Source organism: Carlito syrichta, unplaced genomic scaffold (genome assembly GCF_000164805.1).
Source record: "Carlito syrichta isolate Samal-C Ts95f unplaced genomic scaffold, Tarsius_syrichta-2.0.1 Scaffold287133, whole genome shotgun sequence".
NCBI lineage: Eukaryota > Metazoa > Chordata > Mammalia > Primates > Tarsiidae > Carlito > Carlito syrichta.
In genome coordinates, this window is record NW_007231229.1 from 11,179 (window position 1) to 31,563 (window position 20,385).

Sequence of the window (20,385 nt, forward strand, 5' to 3'; positions counted from 1 at the left end):
ATAATAACAACCCATGTAAAACAGTTAGTTATTTTTAAAATATTCATTTTTTAAAATTCACATAATGCCCAGAATCAAATTTTCAATAGAATCTTTGGTGTATTATTTCTTTATTCACACAAAACAATGAGAAATGTAGATATTTTTAAAAAATATAAATACTTATCATGAAAATTGGGAACATTTGGCCCTCAAAAATATTGCTTAACAAATCAAATTCAGCTGAGTTGTAGGGAAACGTAACTGTCCCGAAAGCTGGACCATTTTACTCTGCCTTTGGCTGCAAATTGTACTTTTGTGCATGGAAAAAGTGTTCTTCAATCGCACTGACTAGTTCATTCAGTTCCTTCTTCGGCTGCTCAGGGTCACTGTTTCCAGGAGGGGCACACACTTCTGTGTAGTACTTGATTTTGGGCTCAGTCCCACTGGTTCGCATGGTGGCCACTCCTCCATTGGCAAAGCTGAATGTTATCATTTGGCTGCTTTTACTCGTGGAAAGAACAGCCTTTTTATCAGGTTGGCTGTCATCATAGCCAGTGGTGAGGTTCCTAATGGCAGATATTTCAAATCTGCCACACATTTTTGGATAGTGATTTTTTCCCATCGTAGTTTCGGAGGTTTTCAAATAATGTTTCAATGATGGTTTGATCATGTCAGATAAAACAGGAAGCTTTGGTAAGATGATAGCCATACTCCATGTAGATGGCCTCCAGCTGCTGAGACATAGAAAGATTCTTGGTAGCTAGAAAGCTGACCAGCTCTGCGCTTATGACAGCGGCACTGACTCTATCTTTGTCCAGGACAAAAGGGCAGCACATATATCCCATAGCTTCCTCAAATGCAAACAAGACAGTTTTTCCCTGGTCTAGCAGCTGCTTGACTCTGTTACCCAACCACTTAAAACGAGTTAACGTTTCCTTGATATGGAAACCCTCCTTTAAGGCGATGGCATGCAGGATTTTGGAGGAGATGGTACTAGACAACATGTAGGTGTAATTCAGAACACTGCGGTCCTTGTTCTTTTCTTTCCAAGAAGTATAAAACCACCAGCCCAGGAGCGCCCCCAACTCATTGCCTGAAAACACTCTCCATTCACCACTGACTTGTTTTTCTGCCACAGCAAGTCTATCCGCATCTGGGTCATTTGCTAGCACAATTTTAGTTTTGGTTTTGTCAGCCAAAGCAAAAGACAAAGTCAAGACACCTTTACCCTCTTCGGGATTTGGGTATTTCACTCTCGTGAACTCAGGATCAGGATCTTTCTGCTTGGACTCGGCCTCAGGAGGAACAAGGTCAAAAGCCTTGAAAGCCGACTGCACGATGTTATGCCCCACCCCGTGGACGAAGGGTGCATGAACTTCACCTTGGTCTCTGTGTTCACACTCCTGTGAAAACAGTATTTTTTAAGGTCTTCAAAGTAGTCGTTATTGATGGAAGCACTTGGGTCGTGCAGCAGTGGGCTGCCATCAATTGAAGAGTCGTCCCAAGCATGAGGCCATGGCTTTAGATTTTCTTCAATAGCTTGAGAAATCCCTTTGTCATGAGGAGAGATGATCTGAGCTTCCTTATCCCAGTAGACCTCGTAGCTATTATCCTGCTTCGGGTTGTGGGAAGCGGTGACCATGATCCCCGCACAGAGTTTCAGATGTGATACTGTGTAGGGCACAAAGGGGTTGGGGTTATGCCAGAAAAGAGGTATACAGGAATCCCCTGACTGATGAACATGGTCGCAGCAAGTCGGGCAAACCTGCGGCTGCTGCCGCCACTGGGAGGATGGGCCCGTGAGTCAAAGCTGATCACGACACCTCTCTGCTTCGGGTCACTGAATTGTTTTTCCAGGTATCTGCAAAATCCCTGCGTAGTCTGGATGATGGTCAAGTCGTTCATGCAGGAGGTTCCTACTCCCATGGCAGCTCGCAGGCCAGCTGTCTCGACCTCCATCCGGGCCCCAAAACATCTGTGCAGCTCTTCTTCATTGCCTTCTGCTACCAGTCGCTTCACGGACTCCAACATTAAAGGATTCTTGTCCCAGCACAGCCAGCGGGCCGTCTCCTGCTCCAGCCGGGGGTCCCTGTCCAGGCCGCCCCCCGGAACCGCTGTCGCCGCCACCGCCATCCCCGCGCCGAGTGAAGGTAGCGAGACTGTCCTTCCGGCCGGCGCAAAAGCGGGGCGGGGCGGGGCGGGCCTGGCGGGATTTCTAATATATCCTTCATCTAGACCTGACCTCCTTTCTCCATGAAGGTCCCCTTACTACAATAGATCAGTTGCTTTCAATAATCACTGACCTCTGACTACAAGGTGATCTCCTCGATTTCTCCCCTGACTTGTTACTCCTTTATAGTGTGCATTTTGTTTTCTGACCTCCTACCTCCTCACCATGAAATTTAATCTTTTCCCCTATTGGACTTTTATCTAATTCTAGGCTCCTCACACTTATATTTCCATTCACTTTACCCCCTGAAAGTTGGACTCCTCTCATCAATCTCACATATCAATTTCTAAACAAAACACACCCTTCACTTGTATCTCACTGCTGGAGATGCATGCCAACTCACACTGAGCACTTTATATCCATTCCATCTGACTTAATTACTTGGGCCCAAACTGGTATGAGCATATAAAGCAGATGTTTAAACTGGTATGAACATATAAAGCCTTACATATAAAGCAGATCCTTTTCTAGAACCTTTTAATAACCTGACCTGCTTAAAAACATTTTCTGCAATTTGAGGGGTGGGATTTACACAATCAGGTACACACCTTTATTACAGACAAACATATCCAGGAATACAACAAACCTTAACCTATTTGCCTAAAGATTCTAAACTTCCAATCTTGGAAAGGAAAGGGGACCCATCTCCTTTCAAACCATGCTAACCGCTCTAGCACCTCTATGTCTCAGATGCTCGTTTCCTAACCCCTCCCATGCAACTTTCCTAGGAACTCTATCCCCACACCTTTGTAAATACACACTCACCCACCATCGTTCACACTCACCCACCATCCCTCACCAAACCCTACAAAACAAAATTTGCTATTCTGGCTCTCAATCCATTGTCATGAATAAACCTTGCTCTCAGGCTACTCACTTCCCCTTCCTTTGTGCATGCCATCAACCATGTATACATATAGCAGGAATGGCATGTAGAAAATGTACAAACTTCGCCACATGCGTGTTTCTCACGCTCTCACAATCTTCTATTCCTCACCCAGCAGTTATCAATATCTCCAATTTCTTCCTTTCTCTACATAACCAATCAGAATTCACTGTCTCCCTTAAAGACGTACCCTTCCAAGCTTTCACTGGAGCTACATTAGCAGACAGCTACTCCATAAGGGAGTACAGCTAAGGAGTCTTAACATGGTTGACCACCATCAACTATAGCTTCTGTCTTTCCACCCCAGGAACGTTTTTTCTATGTGAAACTTCTTCTTATTTCTGACTACCTGCCAATTGGTCAGGCACTTGTGCTTTAATATACCAAATTCCAGACTTCAGTATGCTATCTGATAATGAAACTATCCACATTCCTCTAGTAGCTTCAATCTCCTCCTCTGCTCTCCAAACAAAAAGGGTCATATATCTACCATCCTTGCCAACCGAATTAGGCATCTCAACTGCCATAGGCACAGGCATGGCATGTGTATCTTATCTCGGCCACCTTCTATCAACAATTGTCCTCACTGTCCTTTATAACACCTTAGAAGGCATTCACATCTCCATAACCAATAGTCAAAGACAAATAAATTCACTGGCAGGGGTAGTGTTTCTAAACAGAAGGGGACTTGACCTTCTAACAGCTAGAAAGTGAGGACTATGTGTGTTCCTTCAGAAGAAATGTTGCTTTTATATCAATGAATCAGATATTGTCCAAAATGAAGCCAGCAGACTTCAAGAATGAACAATATAATTCAAACAGTAAGCCACTAACTCATGGTAGTTCAAATTAATGCTCTTTCCTTTACTCAAATGATAATTCACTTCTTTGGGATCCCTAATAATAATCTTTCTGGCACTGCTTTTTGGACCCTGCATATTATACCTTATAAAATTTGTTTATTCTCGTTTAGAACCCATCACACTTAAAATAGTGATGCAGATGGAACCCTGCATGACAGAACACTTCTTCCATGGCCCATTAGATCACCTTTTGGAGGATCCCTTACTGCCACATGTACAATACCCCCTCATAGCTTGAAGAAGCCAGAGTGGTCATCACTCCTGTCCCCTAATGGCATTTAGGGATTCCAATCCAGAGGAGGGAATGAGAGGGGAGCTAGAAGTTGGTTAGGCAGATAGAGAGGGAGGGTCTCGAGGAGACATAACACCTGCAGGAAGACCCCTGCACTTCCCCTATTATGTAACTGTTAGTTGAAAATGTAGTTAATGTGATTGAGAACATACTCTCAACCCAGGATGTACTGCTTAAAAGGATTTTTTGCTACTTAAATGCAGGTGCAGTAGCTTAGCTGAATGTCCTGACTTGACCTCAGCTTATACTAGTATCATTAGCACAGTATTTGCATTGTGCTTTCAACTCCCCTCCCCCCAGTGCACTTTTCTGTGGTACTTATGGGTAATATTCAAGTTGGAGTAACTTTGGACAAGGACCCACATGCACAATACAAGCTAGATCTCAGGAAGTAAGGGGTGGATAAGATGTAAATGAGAGAAATGCCCCAGAAACAATAAGATAAACCAAACAAATTCCTAGCACTGGTAACTCATTTTGGGCCCTCTCTCTTTTGCTGGAGAGTTTTGTTGCTTAACAAACTCCTTTTGTTCACTCATCCTTTTGGTGTCCATGTTCCTTAGTCTTCTTGGTTATGAGACAAGAATCCAAGGCTGCTGATCTAAGCCATAAGCAGAGTTAAAAATACTAGCAAGAATATTTCACTGGTAGTTAAGCATCATGAAGTTTTATATTGTACACATTACAAAAGTTGAATCACTCAACAATCACCACAGACACATGGCATGGTTTATGTACTATGAGCTTTCTCAGGGCAGAGAAAAAAAGACACAAAGATAAATGTGTCCAAACTGATGAGCTACTAAGAGCCAAGACACTAACCCAAACATACGGTCTCAAATCTGAGGTTCTGAATTATTCACATGCCCCCATCACTCAGTGGAATAATCAGTTACTGTACCATCTCTGTATATTTAGAATTATTTGAGTCTAGGATGCTCATACACTCTTTTCACATTATAAGTAATGTCAGGAGTCACATATGACCCAGGGCAAATAGTAGTGCATTCATAGTGCAGGTCATTCCATAGTCATTATAGGAAATGCACACACAAATCCCAAAAATTTTGGAAAGTTTGCAGACTTAGAGTATTGGAAGACACCTCTAAGGGACATGGGTCAAAAGAGTTTAGTGCTGGGTCACTCTACAGTACCTGTTCCAAAGCTACAGATAATGGAAAGATGCTTTAGCATTACAGAAAAAAATGAAAGTCAGAAACATTCTACAAGTCAAAATCTGAAAACAAAGATTGACAATCTAAAATCAGACTTTTTTTAAAGTAGGAAGAAATGCAGAATTGTATTTGGAGATTCCATAAGTTTCATGCAGAAAGTAACATTGGCAATTTGGGTTCATAACTAGAGAGCTGGGAGAAGAGAGAGGGCCATCAGGTTAATTGAAGGGACATTTGGTAACAAAGAGAAAAAAAAGTCTGAAAAAAATGCCAGGAAAAGTTTCTCAGGATGTGGCTCTATAGGGTCTCTCTAATAGTAGGCAGGATTCTGTCCCCATCTATGGTCCTGGGATGGATGTGGAGTTTGTCACCTGAAAACTGAATTGTGATAAGGAAGGAATGAACAGGAAGTTGTGCCTTCAGTATTGGTACAACCACTGCCCATTCCAAGGCTGGTCATAGTTCAGACTGCTCAGATCAATAGTCAACAAGGCAGTGGGGGTTGGAGACTTAATTTATTAAACTACAAAGGCACCAGCCAAGATGGACACTTTTCAGTTAGTTTACATTGGCTGTTTATTCAGGTTTGACCAGTTGAAGGGAGGTTGGGTTTTTGTATAGCCATATTGCAACATTTAAAAAAAGATGCTAATAGGAATATAATTTATTATCTTGAAATTGGTAAACAAAAGAAAAAATTCAAGCATTTATCCTGACTTTCCTAGGTGACCTGGGCCAATGGCAACCAGAGGTAGAAGGTAGGGTTGGGCATTTTTTTTTTAAATTTTAAAGTTGTGGAGTACAATTCAGTGTTAGGTACATATGTGGTCATTGTTCAGGTAAAGTTGGGTTTCCCTTTGTGCCCCACTTTACCTGGTTTGAGATAGGGTACCCTTTTTGATGTTGTGTGTCCTCCCTGGCAGTGTCCCACTACTACCAATCCCTTTCTTATAGTCTTATAAGTAATGTTCAGTTTTCATTTATAAGTGATCACGTGGTACTCAGATCATTGTTCCTGTGATAGATCATTGAGTATTATAGACTCTAAATCAACCCAAGTAGCTGCAAAGTCTGCAATTTTGTTTTCCTTTATGACTGCATAATATTCCACTGCTCATATGTACCACATTTTCTTTATCCAGTCCACTTTTGATGGGCAGCACGGTTGTTTTTATGTTTTTGCTATTGTGAGTAATGCTGTGATAAACTCGTGTGTGAATGTATCTTTTTTGTAGAATGATTTGAGTTTCTCTGGCTATATTCCCAGAAGGGGGAATGCCAGATTCTATGGAAGGTCAATTTTTAGAATTTTTTAAAAAAGAAATCACCACGCTGGTTTTCACAGAGATTGTACTAATTTACACTCTAACCAACAATGTAGAAGTGTTCCTTTTTCTACACATTCTGGTTGGAGTTAGGTGGTATCTCAGTGTGGTTTTAATTTGCATTTCTTTGATGATTAGTGAGACTGAATATTTTTTCACGTATCTGTTGGCTGCTCATATGTCTTGATCTGAGAAGTGTCTATTTATATCTTTTGCCCACTTTAATACAGTTTTTTGTTTGTTTGTTTGTTTCTTTTTGACTCATTTGAATTCCTTGTAGGTCCCGGATATTAGAACTTTGTCATATATGCAGTTGGCAAATATTTTTTAGATTTTTCAGTGGGTTGTCGCCTCACTCTCTTGATGATTTTTCTTTCTTTGCAAAAGCTTTTCAGTTTGATGAGGTCCCATTTGTCTACCTTATCTTTTATGATATTTACTTTTGGAGAATTGATCAATAATTGGTTTCCTACTCCAATGTGCCTAAGAGTGTTTCCTACATTTCTTCTAGGAGTCTTATAGTTTGAAGTTTTATGTTTAGGTCTTTGATTCATTTAGAGTTGATTTTTGTGTTTAGTGATAGGCAGTGGTCCTGTTTCAATCTTCTGCATGTTGTCAGCCAGTTTTCCCAGAACCATTTACTGAATGGGTTCTCTTCTCCCCAGTGGTTCTTGGTGGGGGCTTTGTCAGAGATGACTTGATTGAGAAATTGAGGTTTCACTTCCAGAATCTCTATCCTGTTCCATTGATCTGTGTGCCTGTTCTTGCACCCATAGCAGACTGTTTTAATTATTTTAGTCTTACAGCAGAGTTTAAACTCTGGAAGTTGATATGTCCCATTTTGTTTCTTTTGTTAAGGATTGTTTTGGCAATACCTGGTCTTTTATGTTTCCATATGAATTTCTGTATTATTGTTTCCAGATCTGAGAAGAATAATATTTGTAATTTAATGTGTACAGTGTTAAATCTGTAGATTGGCTTGGGTAGGATGAAATCTAACAATGTTAGTTCTTCCAATCCATGAGCATGGGATATTTCCCCTTTTTTTGTCTCCTTTGATTTCTTTGAGCAGTGTTTTGTAGTTTTTGTTGTAAAGATCTTTCACGTCTCTGGTTAGGAAGATGTCAAAAAAGAAAAGTTATTTCTTTCTTGTGTGGCTATTGTGAATGGAATTGTGCTTTTTATTTGGTTCTCTTTTTGTTCTTGGTGTACAAGGATGTGAAAATCTTTTGCACATTTATTTTGTACCCTGAGACTTTGCCAAATCCCTTTATCATTGCAAGAAAGTTTTGACAGAATCTTTTAGATTTTTGAGGTATAGAATCATATCGGCAAAGAGAGATAACTTGATTTCCTCTTTTTCTATTTGGGTATTCCTGATTTCCTTCTTCTTTCTGATTGCTCTATCTAGGATTTCCAGCACTATGTTGAACATGAGGGGTGAGAGTGGCCAGGCTTGTCTTGTTCTAGTTTTCAAGGGAAATGCTTTTAAATTCTGTCCATTTAGCAATATATGGGGCACAAATTTATCATAGATGGCCCTTACTATCGTGTGGTATGTTCCCTCTATGCCTAGGTGCTCAAGGGTTTTTATCAAGAGAGTATGCTGGATTTTATTGCAAGCATGCTGTGTCTAATGATATAACCATGTGGTCTTATTTTTACACCTGTTGATGTATCTAATTACATTTTGTTTTTTGGATGTTGAACCAGCCCTCCATGTTAGGGATGAAGCGTATTTGGTCATGGCGGATGATTTTGAGATATGCTGTGGGATCTGATTTGTTAGAATCTTGTTGAGGATTTTTGCATTTATGTTCATCAGGGATATTGGCCTGTAGTTTTTTTTCCTTGTTGGGTCTTTACCCGGTTTAGGTGTCAATATGATGTTAACTTCATAAAATGATTTTGGGAGGGTTCTTTCTCAGATGCCTGGAATACTTTCAATAGAATTGGTATTAGGTCCTCCTTGTATGCCTTGTAGAATTCTGCTGGAAAGTTATCTGGTTTAGGACATTTTTTTTAAGGCAGGTTTCTTATGACAGAGTTAATTTCTTAGGTTGTTATTGGTCTATTAAGGGTCTCATTTTTTTTCTTATTTCAACCTTGTGATGTCAGAAAGTCCTTCATTTCATTTAGCTCTTTGAATTTGTTTCCTTTGTGTGCATAGCAGAATCTGGTGATCTTTTGTATTTCTGATTGTGTTTATTTGGGCTTTTTCTCTCTTTTTCTTGGCAACCTGACTAGGGGGCCCATCAATCTTGTTTACTTTTTCAAAGAACCAGTTTTCTGTTTTGTTGATTTTTTTTCTGTGATAATTTTGCCTTCTATATCCTGTATTTGGGCTTTTACTTTCGTGATCTGGATTCTTTTGCTGAAGTTAAAGTTTTGGTGGTCTTGCATGACTTTTTTTTTTCCTTTTTGATATGTCCTGAGGTCTGAGCAACCTTTGGGAAAAGAAGGTACAGATCAGGCTGTGTGGTCACCAGATGAAACACTCATTAAGAGGCAGCTGATAGGTGAAGGTAGTGGAGCAGGAACACCATACATTTATTCCTCTAAAGGTCAAAGAGAGGACTTCCTTTAGAAGAGCTCAGTCACATTTGGGGCTCATGATTTGAAAGAACTAGAAATTGAATGTTTAATGGACTGCCCTTATCTTAGGAATCTCCTCCAAAATACCAACTGTGGTTTCATAAATCTTGGGTTGGAGAACTGGAAACAGAATTAAGGGTTCTCTTGAAGCAGTCTAGGGTATGATGTTGTGATTTTAATGTTAAAGATCTTGGTCTGTAAGGAACCAAATACACATTCGATTTCATATGGAAAATCAGTGTTGCGATTCTGGAAATCGCTTTACTTCTCTAAATGTCAATACTGTCACATGAAAAAATATGTGCTACAGCCCCTCCTCTGCACACCCAATCAGATTAATGAGATAATCACAGTAGATAATTTTTACCAGTATATAATCACCGTAGAGAATCACAGTAGATAATAGAGAATCACAGTAGATGTGCTACAGCCCCTACTCTGCACATCCAATCAGGTTAATGAGAGAATCACAGTAGATAGTAGTCTCCATGAGCTGTGAGGCATCATACCCACAAAAAGATAAAAAGTGAACTTCTGTATTCCACTGTCATGTAGCAATCCAAACAACCTGCACATATTTGCCCACTACTGTCAATTTTATAACTTTTGTCATTTATTGATTTTTTAATTGATTGATTTATATTGAATCTCACTAGGTTGCCCAGAGTGGAGTGCAGTGGCACAATCACAGTACCTTCTGGACTCAGGTGATCCTTTCTTCTGGGTTCCTGTGATCCTCCCAGGTACCTGAGTCTATAGATGTGGTCCACCATACCTGAGTAATTTAAAAAAAATTTTTCTAGAGATGAATTGTGGTTATGTTGTCAAGTCTGGTCTTGTACTTTTGAACTCAAGCAATCATCCTGCTTCAGCCTCCCTAAGTGCTGAGATTATGGGCATGAGCCACCACATTTGGCTCTACTCCTGGCTTTTAGTAAATACTTTTGAATGACCAGTCCTCCTTCTTAAGATTGTCCAGCATTTGGTCATTTACATCCCCATTTTATAATACTAATAAGTACACTCTGTTAAAATTTTAATATGACAGTGCAGACAACTGAGGGCGGAAGGATTGTATGAACTTCTCAGGGTCATGTGGTATATATGAGATTTGGACACAGGTCCTCACTCTACACAGCCCTACCATCTCAGTCACTCAGCTCTGCTTACTTTCTCTGTTGTCTCATGTATATGAAGGCATTGTTCAGACAGTCTATCTGATAGATAGATTTGGTGTTCACTAATATCCATGCTTTTCTTAAAGCCCAACTTAGAATGAGATGCCTCTGCTTGGAGGCCAGTAGACTATGGGATCACAAGTTTAACTTCAGAATAAACTATTTCTAATTTCCCTCTGGTCTTCTGCCATCAAGATATCAACCATTCTTTCTAATGCAAGTGCACTAACCTAGATTTTATTTGACATGTATTGTAAAAAGTTATGCCCCCCCCTAAGGAGTAGTGCAGAACATTAGTAGGATTCTGGGCGAATGAACTAGAGCCTGTTTATGAAAGTACTATTGAAAGTCATCAAGTTGATTCACAAATAATATTTGTCAATTGTTAAGAATTCCATATGCAGGAAAAATTTGTGAAGAAGTTTGGCCATATTTTTTACATCCCCAAATTATAATTTGCCTCATCATTCAGTACAGTTGCAACCAGAACATTTAAAATACACTTCAAAGTCAATTTTGGTTCACATTTAATGAGAGACAACATTCCAAGCTAATGTATTGCCATTACAAGATTGTTGAACATTAGTGTAGAAAGAGCTTCCAGGATCAGTGATGCTATATCATTTTTTAATTCATATACTTCTTTAACTAGAGAGTTTAGATTGACATAACAACTGAGCGTTTAATACAAAAAGTTCTAAGACCATTCTATCCCCTCACCCCACTTCAGAAGGATTTGTGTGGTCTTCACTTTCCCTTGCAACTGGGTGCATACCTAAAACAACAATTTTTTAATCATGCTGTGAAATTATATTATGACTGGGGAATTAATTAGAGACCATAAGAGACACTATATCGATTTGATGTGTTCTTTTTTGGAATGTTCTTAATGTTAATTCAACTTCTATTATAGACATAGATTTTTTTCAGATAATCTATGCCTCTAATATGGCCCTAGTAAGATTATGTCTTTCAAATAATTGATTCAATTCCCCTAGTTTATCAAATGTGGGCAGAACATTTTTCACAGGCTCCTTTACTATCCTTTCAATGTCCATCAATTCAGTAGCAATGGCTTCGCTTTTATTTCTGATATAGTAATTCGTGATGTCTTTTTTTACCCATTGTAAGACTGCACAGAGTTTAACTGTAATGGACTTCTCAAATTGTAATGGACTTCTCAAAGAACCAACTTTTAGGTTCATTGATTTTCTGAATATTTCTGTGTATTAATTTTGTTGACTTCTGTGATACTGTTTTATTTCTTCTATTTGCTTTATATGGTGCTGCTTCATTTTCTTTGGTGTATGTGTGCTGCTTTCTTTTCTTTTCTCTTTTGAGTTGGAGTCTCACTCCATCACCCTGACTGGAGTGCAGGGGCACGCTCACGGCCATCCTGGCATCCACCTACTGAGTTCCAGCAATCCTTCTGCCTCAGTCCTTCAAGTAGCCAGAACTACACGCACACTCTACCATGTCCAGCTAATTTTTGGTTTATTGTAGAGTCGAGTTCTCGCCAAGTTGCCCAGACTGTTCTTGAACCCATGGGCTCAGGCAATCCACTTTCCTCAGCCTTGTTTTATTTTCTACAGTTACCTGATTGGAACTTGAGATTATTGATTTTAGAGATTATTATTTTTAATATGTTGAATCCAATACTATAAAGACTGGTTTTGTTTCATTCCACAAATCTTGTCATGTCACGTTTTCATTTAATGTAGTTCAAGGTATGTTTAAATTTTATGGAGATGCCTTGTATAACCCTAGTGCTTTTTAAAAGTGCATTGGTAATTTACAAAAATATTGCTATTTTCCTGCTGTTTTACTAATGTTGATTATTTTGTTTAATCACACAGAGGTTGTGGGCATGGTCTATATCGCCATTATTCTTTTAATATTACTTGACTGTGTTTTATGGCTTAGATTTTGGTTGTGATTTATTCATGTTATTTGGAACAAAAAATTGTATTCTCCTCTTTGGATGCAGTACTCAATAGATGTGAGTTAGTTCCCATTAATCTCTGTTGATATTCAGTTTAACTATGTCCTTACTGCCAGGTGGTTTTGGCAATCCATTACTGTTTTACAACACAGATTTTCTAGGTTGTTCATTCATATAATTGTTATGACTTCTTTGATATTGTCTATTTTCAGAATAATCTGTTAGTTTTAATTCTTTAGACTTGGTTTTCTAAGTTATTTGAATATATGTAATTGCTGAGTTAAAGTCTCTGTTTTCAAAGTCTTACTTTCTCAGGGATAATTTCTATTACTTTTTTTTTTTTTGGATATGATCTTCTACTGATTTTTGCCAAGACCAGTACCAGGTTTGGTGATCTCTAGGAAGCCTCCTGGAACTTGGCTTATGGTCTTTAACTTGTCCATGAATTATTTCAATAAAAGTGTTAATCGAGGTCCAGAGAAAGTCTGGAGCAAACCTGCAAGAGTTCTGTCCGGTTGTCATATAGGAGACATCTAATTTATTCAACAGTGAGTGTGATAGCATGTGAAATGTTGTCTACCAGGGAGGCTATTAGAGACTAAGTGTTCACAAATTTTACTGGTCATTTGTCATATAGGTACCCTCTACCTAGCATATACCAATTATTTTCATTTCCAGATAGCAGATGTACAGCATAAGCCATGCTGTTTGCACAAACTGTGTAGGCACAGTATGACACTCTAATTAATTCTGATTATGTCAGGAACACACAAAATTCTAATTCTCACATATCAGACATGGGCCAAAAATGGAAACAGGCTTCTTGAAAGATAGCAGTCTTAACTTGCTTTATTAACAATATCTACTTGGGTCCATTCTCTTTAAAATTATTTGCCTATGTGTATCTTGTTCTTTCTTTTGTTAACTAGTAAATTAAATAATGTGACAGTACTAGAAATAAGAATTTTTATGTGCATAAGAATTGTTATGCTTCTACATATTTTAATTCATTTTATTTGCTTCAGTGACTCTTCTGAAGTAATACTTAGAAATCAGTATTGTTTGCCATTATAGCTACTGAAGTATCTATTTACTACTTGGGTTTTTCTTAATTGAGTTTCTTCTTAACTGACTTGAAAAAAATAAGTGATTCTAACGATTGCCATTTGGCTCTTTTTGGATGGTGGAAATCCCCTTTTACCAGGTCATTCTGAAGGATGATGTTGACCTTTGTGTAGAGTGGCCACTGAATGTGCAATCAGGCAGGCACAAAAAGTATTTTGGTAACTTTATCTGATTCTTTCAAGAGTGGTTCTGAATTAGAATAAAGTGATTGTTTGTAGGTCAAATAAGTATATGTCAATATCTGCAAATTAGGAATCCTGGGCTTAAATGGGTTTGTGAGCCTTGCTACAATGTAATATCACAAACAAGGCATTTCACTGATAATGATAATTCAACTTTGTCAGCATCTATACTGCACACTTCACATACATTAAATCATTCAATAATCATCACAGATATATGGTGTGATGTCTTTGCTATTACCTTTATCTGGGTACAGAATAAGTGACAGAGGTGAATATCCCCAAGTTCATGTGTTCCTAAACATAGACCTAAGATTGGAAGCCAAGCACATGGTCCCAGTGCTGAGTCTCAGAATATAGACTTGTCCTCACCACTCAGCTGTGAGATCACTAATATGTGCACAGGAGGTTCACTATCTGTATGGATGCCTGGGATTATCAGAGCCTATAGGGTTCATGCAAATTATTCATATTTCAAGGAAGTACCAATGGTCACATAGCCCAGGGAAGGTATCAGGGCATCAGCAGCACATTAGTTTTTTCAAAGTCATTATATGAAAAGCACACAGAAAGCTCAAACAATTTTAGTAAGCTCACGAATTCTGAGAGTTGAGAGATGGTACTTGGGTCATCGGTCAAATTTCTTTAGTGCTGGATCACTCCTCAGCCCCTGTCAGAAAGCTTATAATGTGAAGATCCTTTATTGATGTTTGGTGGCATTATAAGCATGATCCTTTGATATGTCAAATATACTTGAGGTAAAAACCCGTGGGACAATAATAAAAACACAAAGTACCACTTCATCACTAGCCCCATGTATTACACTCATTGCAGGTCCCTTCTACATGTGGGCGAAGGAACCTCAGTGTTCACCAGGGTTCACTTCCCATTATGCCCTCTGTTAATTTTGGTTGTGTAGACTGAACACAGACAGTCAACTCACACAGTGACTATTCACACAAGACATAGAAGAGAAAGGCTACAAGAAAAATCTATGATTTGTAGTGGTTATTTTTAATTGTAAGAATTACAATATTTACTATTCTTTAGCATTTGATTATTATATTTTAAAAGTTTAATGAATTAATAATATTAACCCTTATGCCTTGTATTGAACCTAGTTCGTTAATAAAAATTCTCACATAAACAGGGCCAAATTCTATAACCCAGATGATAAGTGCAGTCACAGTGTATTTGGGTATGTGGAATTTGACAAAGAGCTAAGTTATAGACTTAGACATTGCAAACATAGTGGCCTCCATGCTGGACTACAAAAATGAACTGAAGTAGTAATAGGACTCAGTTCATTAATCATATCACATATTTTAGTTTCTGTACATTTAAAACATTATTGTATGTTACTTTCATTTGGCATTACTTGGACTGGGAAAGGCCTTATTTCTCATTTCCTACCTGCTTCTCTTTTTGCCTTTCTTGTTCTGTGAAGGAGGATTGACCAGGAGCAGCTCAATTCAAGCTTGATAACCAACCACGTCCATACATTATAGTCTTTCATTCGTATCAAACAAAGTTCATTATTGAGCATTGTGATTCCAGGTTATCCAAAAGTGGAGAGGAAGATGACTTCCAAAGAGCGGGGAAATGAGGAGCCCATCTGTATTACCAAGGTACAATCGTCTTTCTTTGCCTAAGACATAAATGTTATGTTCAAGGTTCCTTTATTATTTCGTTGATATCAGATACAGAAAAACTTATCAGATGCATTAGAGGTGTTAGGTAATATTTCCTGGATTGAAGGAGGTTTATCTGTTCACTGGATAACTGAATCAATTTGGCATACAGCATCAGGATTGGCAATGTCGAGTCACACAATGTATAATTGGGGACTTTTGCTACAATAACAAGTCTTTCACCTTCTATTAAGAACTCTTTATTTCCTATTCTTTTTTAAGATTAGGGAGAACACATGCATGTTTGTTACATGGATATAATGTGTGGGAGTGAGGATTAGGTTTCAGACCATTCCCCAGATCATGAACATTGTGTCCCATTGGTAATTTCTGAGCCCTAACCTTCCCCCACACCTTCCCCCTTATTGGTGTTCCCAGTGTCTACAATGTCCAGGAGAATGCTTCCTAGGTTTTCTTCTAGGATTTTGATAGTTTTGGGTATTACATTTAAGTCTCAATTTATCTTGAGTTAATGCTTATATATGGTGAGAAATAGGGGTCCAATTTCATTCTTCTGCATACAGCTAGCCAATTTTCCCAGCATCATTTATTGACTAGGGTACCCATTATTCATTGTTTATTTTTGTTGTGTATGTCAAAGATAAATTAATCATAGGAATGTGGTTTTATTTCTGGATTCCTTATTCTGTTCCATTGGTGGTTTGTAATTGTTAGCCAAAAACTTTCTTGATTGATAAATAATCATCAGGAAAAGCTCCTGTGTATTCCTTAGGTGAATTCTTGTCTAGATTTTGGAGATTGTAACTTAAATATTTATTTATTTGAGGGGGGAAAACAAGATTTATTGAAAGGATAGAAAAGTTCCCACACAAGGCACAGTGTGAGAGTACCTGAAAGATTTGCCCTTTTTTGGGGGGGGGGGTGGAGGGAACTTAAATATTTTTTCCCATTGAAATGGACCCTACTGAAACCAGAATTATCTGTTGGAGTGCAGGCCCCTTGTAGTATAGGCTTCCATTGCTAGGCAAGTGTTAGAAATGTATCAGATTTTATCTAAACGTTTTAAGAACGTTGTGTCATGATTTGTGAATAAACATCCTGAACTGTGGAAAACAGGTGACTGGCTCTTCTACCATGACAATACACCTTTCCACACAACACCAGGCTGAGTGTTCAGCAGTTTTGGACCAAAAAGTAGCATGAGTCCTGTGTCCCACCTGCTCTATTAACCTGATCTCACCCAGAGTAATCTTTTTTCTTTCTGTGGAAGAAAAACGTCCACAATGGGAAATGGTTTCCATTGTGAAGAGGTGAAACAAAAATCAGCAGAAGCAGTAAAGACAACAAGATTGATGAGATCAAAAACAGTTTTGAGCAGTGGCAAAAAAAGCATCTCAATATGTATATTGCATCAAACAGAAAACACTTTGAAGATGAATGAAGTTTAAACATGTAAAAATAAAAACAATTTTTAAATAAATTTCATTTTGTGTGTGTGTCCTCCTTTGTATATTGTGATGCTCAGAGTTCTCTCTTCTAATTGCGAGTGGCTCCAGAAAACATAAAAATGGGTATGTATCCTGAAATCAATCACAGGTGGAAAAATACGTATGTAAGAAATGTAAAGTTCATGTTTTGGTTTATTTGGAGACCCACCATGATCCTAGACAGTGGATGAAAATGAGAATTGAGGGTACAGAAAAAAAAAAGATTTCCCAGATGAACAACTCTTGCCATCTATGTACAGTCCCTGGAAACAGGTATGTTTACTTGAGGTGGTGTGAGTTTGTGTGCTTAGGGTGTGGGGTGTCTATGTGTAAGTCTATGTGATGTGTTTGTGAATGTGTGTTTACTTGCATATTTATTTTAGGAAAAATGCTATTATTACTCAGTACAATTCTCAGTGACATTTTTCTTAAAAAAATTTCAGGCCGCTGCCCCTGCCGCTGCCACCGCTTCCGCGGCCTCCAGATGGCCATAACAAATCACACCACCCAGGCTGGAGGCAATTCACTTCTGTCCTTCAAGCCCCTTCAGGGAAGATCTGCTGGGATCGCTGCCACCTCTTCTGTGACCGAGAAGTCCTGCCCGCCATGAGTCTCCTATTGTCTGCCCTGAGGCAGGCAGCCATCTTGTTCCTGTCCAGCCCCACCCACTCTGGGGTGAGCAGCTGAGATCGGACCACCTGCTGGCGATTCAAGGTAATGACACCAAAACGAGAGAAACAAGCTTGATAAAACATAGGCCAGAGTGGTGAACAGAGGGTAATCTGACTCTCCTTCACAGCAGACCAGGGGCAACTGACCCTAACTGCAAACTAATTTACCAGCTTGAAAAGAAAACTAGAAATCAGACCTGAAAGGACATTGGACTTAAGCAAAATGTCTCAGAGTGTGCTTCATTGATTCTATTAATTTAATGACTTAATTCTATTTCTACTGTATTGTTCCTTTTTTCTTTTTTCCTCTTCCTTTTCTTCTCTTTTCTTCTCTCTGTAAACCATATCTTTGTATAGAGGAACAGCACACTAATAAGGTGGTTGGTTAGCTTGTATGTTAGCATCACTATATGTTTTATTTTAATTTTTAATTTTTGTATGAGAGTTCGTTCATCTGTAGCTGTGGTCTATTGTTTTTATCTGTTTCAGCATAGGCCTCTCTCTCTATTTGTTGGCACACTCGTTTGTTTCCCCCCTTACTCCTCTATCCCTCCACTCCCCTCTTCAAACCACTATCTGCTCCAACTCTCTCCTCCACTAACCACATTTTATTTCAGGGAGTAAACCTACAGCCCCACTGTATGGACAGATTCCAAGGCAGTGGGAAGTGGGTTTCGCATTATCCACACCCTGTCAGTGAATACGAGGACCTGCAGATAGATTTTGATTCACACATCCCCCCTTAAGTAAATCTCAAAACTACAAAAAGGACAACCCCCAACCTACAGTGCAACTCCAGAATTGAACAAAGTAAGAGGGCATACATAAAGAATAGGAGATTGAACAAACAGAAGTAAAAACAATCCCTTTACCCCTGAATAACAGAATGAAAGAAGACAGTGACATGGAGGGAAGGAAAAAGTAGGGAGGGGGAAAAAACCGCGCAAATGAAGAAAAATCAAAAGAAGAATATAGATCTCACACAGACCCCTGGGAAATCAGACACTGAGAAAACAGATTCTGGAACACAAACAATGAAGAGACCCCAGAATGACTGGTTACATGCAACAAACTCAGACATCAAGACATTAATGGAGAGAATTAAAAAAATTGAGGAGAGAAAAGAAGAAAATAGGAAGCAGCTAATGTCAGAAATGACAGCAGTAAAGAGTACTGTGATGGAAATGAATAACAGACTAATAAGCATGGAAAGCAGAATCAGTCAAGCAGAAGAAAGAATCTCAGAGCTCGAAGACCAAAACTCAGAACTAACCCAAACTGTCAAAAGCATAGAAAAGAAGCTCAAGAAGACAGAACAAAACCGGCAAGAGATGAATGATCACTTCAGGAGACCAAACCTAAGAGTAATTGGGCTTCCTGAGGCAGAGAGAGAAACAGAAGCCACACTGGAACAAACATTTCATGAAGTCATTCAAAAAAACTTCCCTCATCTCATTAAGGATGAAAAAATTCAAAAACAAGAGATTCAGAGAACCCCTGCAAGACAACAAATGAGAAGACCAACTCCCAGACACATAATAATTCGCCTAAACAAAGTACTTATAAAAGAAAAAATCCTAAAGGCAGCAAGAGAAATAGACCAGACTACCTACCAGGGAAAACCAATTAGAATAGTAGCAGATTTATCCACAGAAACCCTTCAGACCAGGAGAGCCTGCAGCCCTATCTTCCAAGTTCTAAAAGAGAAACAATTTCAACCAAGAATAACCTACCCAGCCAAACTAAGCTTCATTAGTGAGGGAGAAGTGAAATCTTTTCCAGATATCCAATCCCTAAGAACCTATGCTGCCACCAGACCACCTCTACAAGAAACACTTAAGAAAGTACTGAACACAGAAGAAAAAGAAAAAAGAACAACAGCATTCTTCACAAGAGTACAGGCAAAAGATTAAAAACACACATGAACCAACTCCAAAACCCAAAGAAAGACAACAAACAAACAGGACGAACTCTGTAAGAACCTTATGACAGGGATCAAGTCTTGCATTTCAATTTTTAGCCTAAATGTGAATGGACTAAATGCACCACTGAAAAGACAAGGAATGGCAAAATGGATAAAATATCATCAGGCAACAATCTATTGCCTTCAAGAGACTTACCTCACTAGAAAGGACACCCACAGACTCAAAGTAAGAGGATGGGAAACAAACTTTCAGGTGAACGTAATACAAAAGAAAGGAAGAGTAGCGATTTTAATGTCAGACAAAATACCCTTCAAGCTATTCTAAATCAAAAAAGATAGAGAAGGCTACTACATAATGATAAAAGGCTCAATCCATCAACAGGAAATATCTATCCTAAACATATATGCAACCAACATAGGTGCGTCAACTTTAATAAAGCAACTTCTAGGAAAACTAAAGAAAAATATTGACTCTAACACAATTATAACTGGGGACTTCAATACCCCACTCACAACCCTAGACAGATCATCAGGATAAAAAATCAGCAAGGAGATCTGGAACATCAATGTGACTTTGGACCAAATGGACTTAATTGATACCTACAGAACACTCCATCCAAAGACCACAGAATACACATTCTACTCATCACCACATGGAATATATTCTAAGGTCGACCACATACTCGGCCATAAATCAAGCATAAGCAAATTTAAAGGGACCGCAAATCTACCATGCACCTTCTCGAACCACAGTGGAATAAAAATAAACATTGACACCAACAAAGTCCCCCCAAAGCCCACAAAGACATGGAAACTTAGCATGATGCTAAACAACTCCTGGGTCAACAATGAAATGAAAACAGAGATCAAAAGATA

General features: G+C 38.8%; 1 pseudogene; it reads right to left on the minus strand.

The window, feature by feature from the left end:
* Nucleotides 1-265: 265 nt before the first annotated feature.
* LOC103254620 lies at nt 266-2,115 on the minus strand (annotated as a pseudogene).
* Between the last annotated feature and the right edge of the window lie 18,270 nt (nt 2,116-20,385).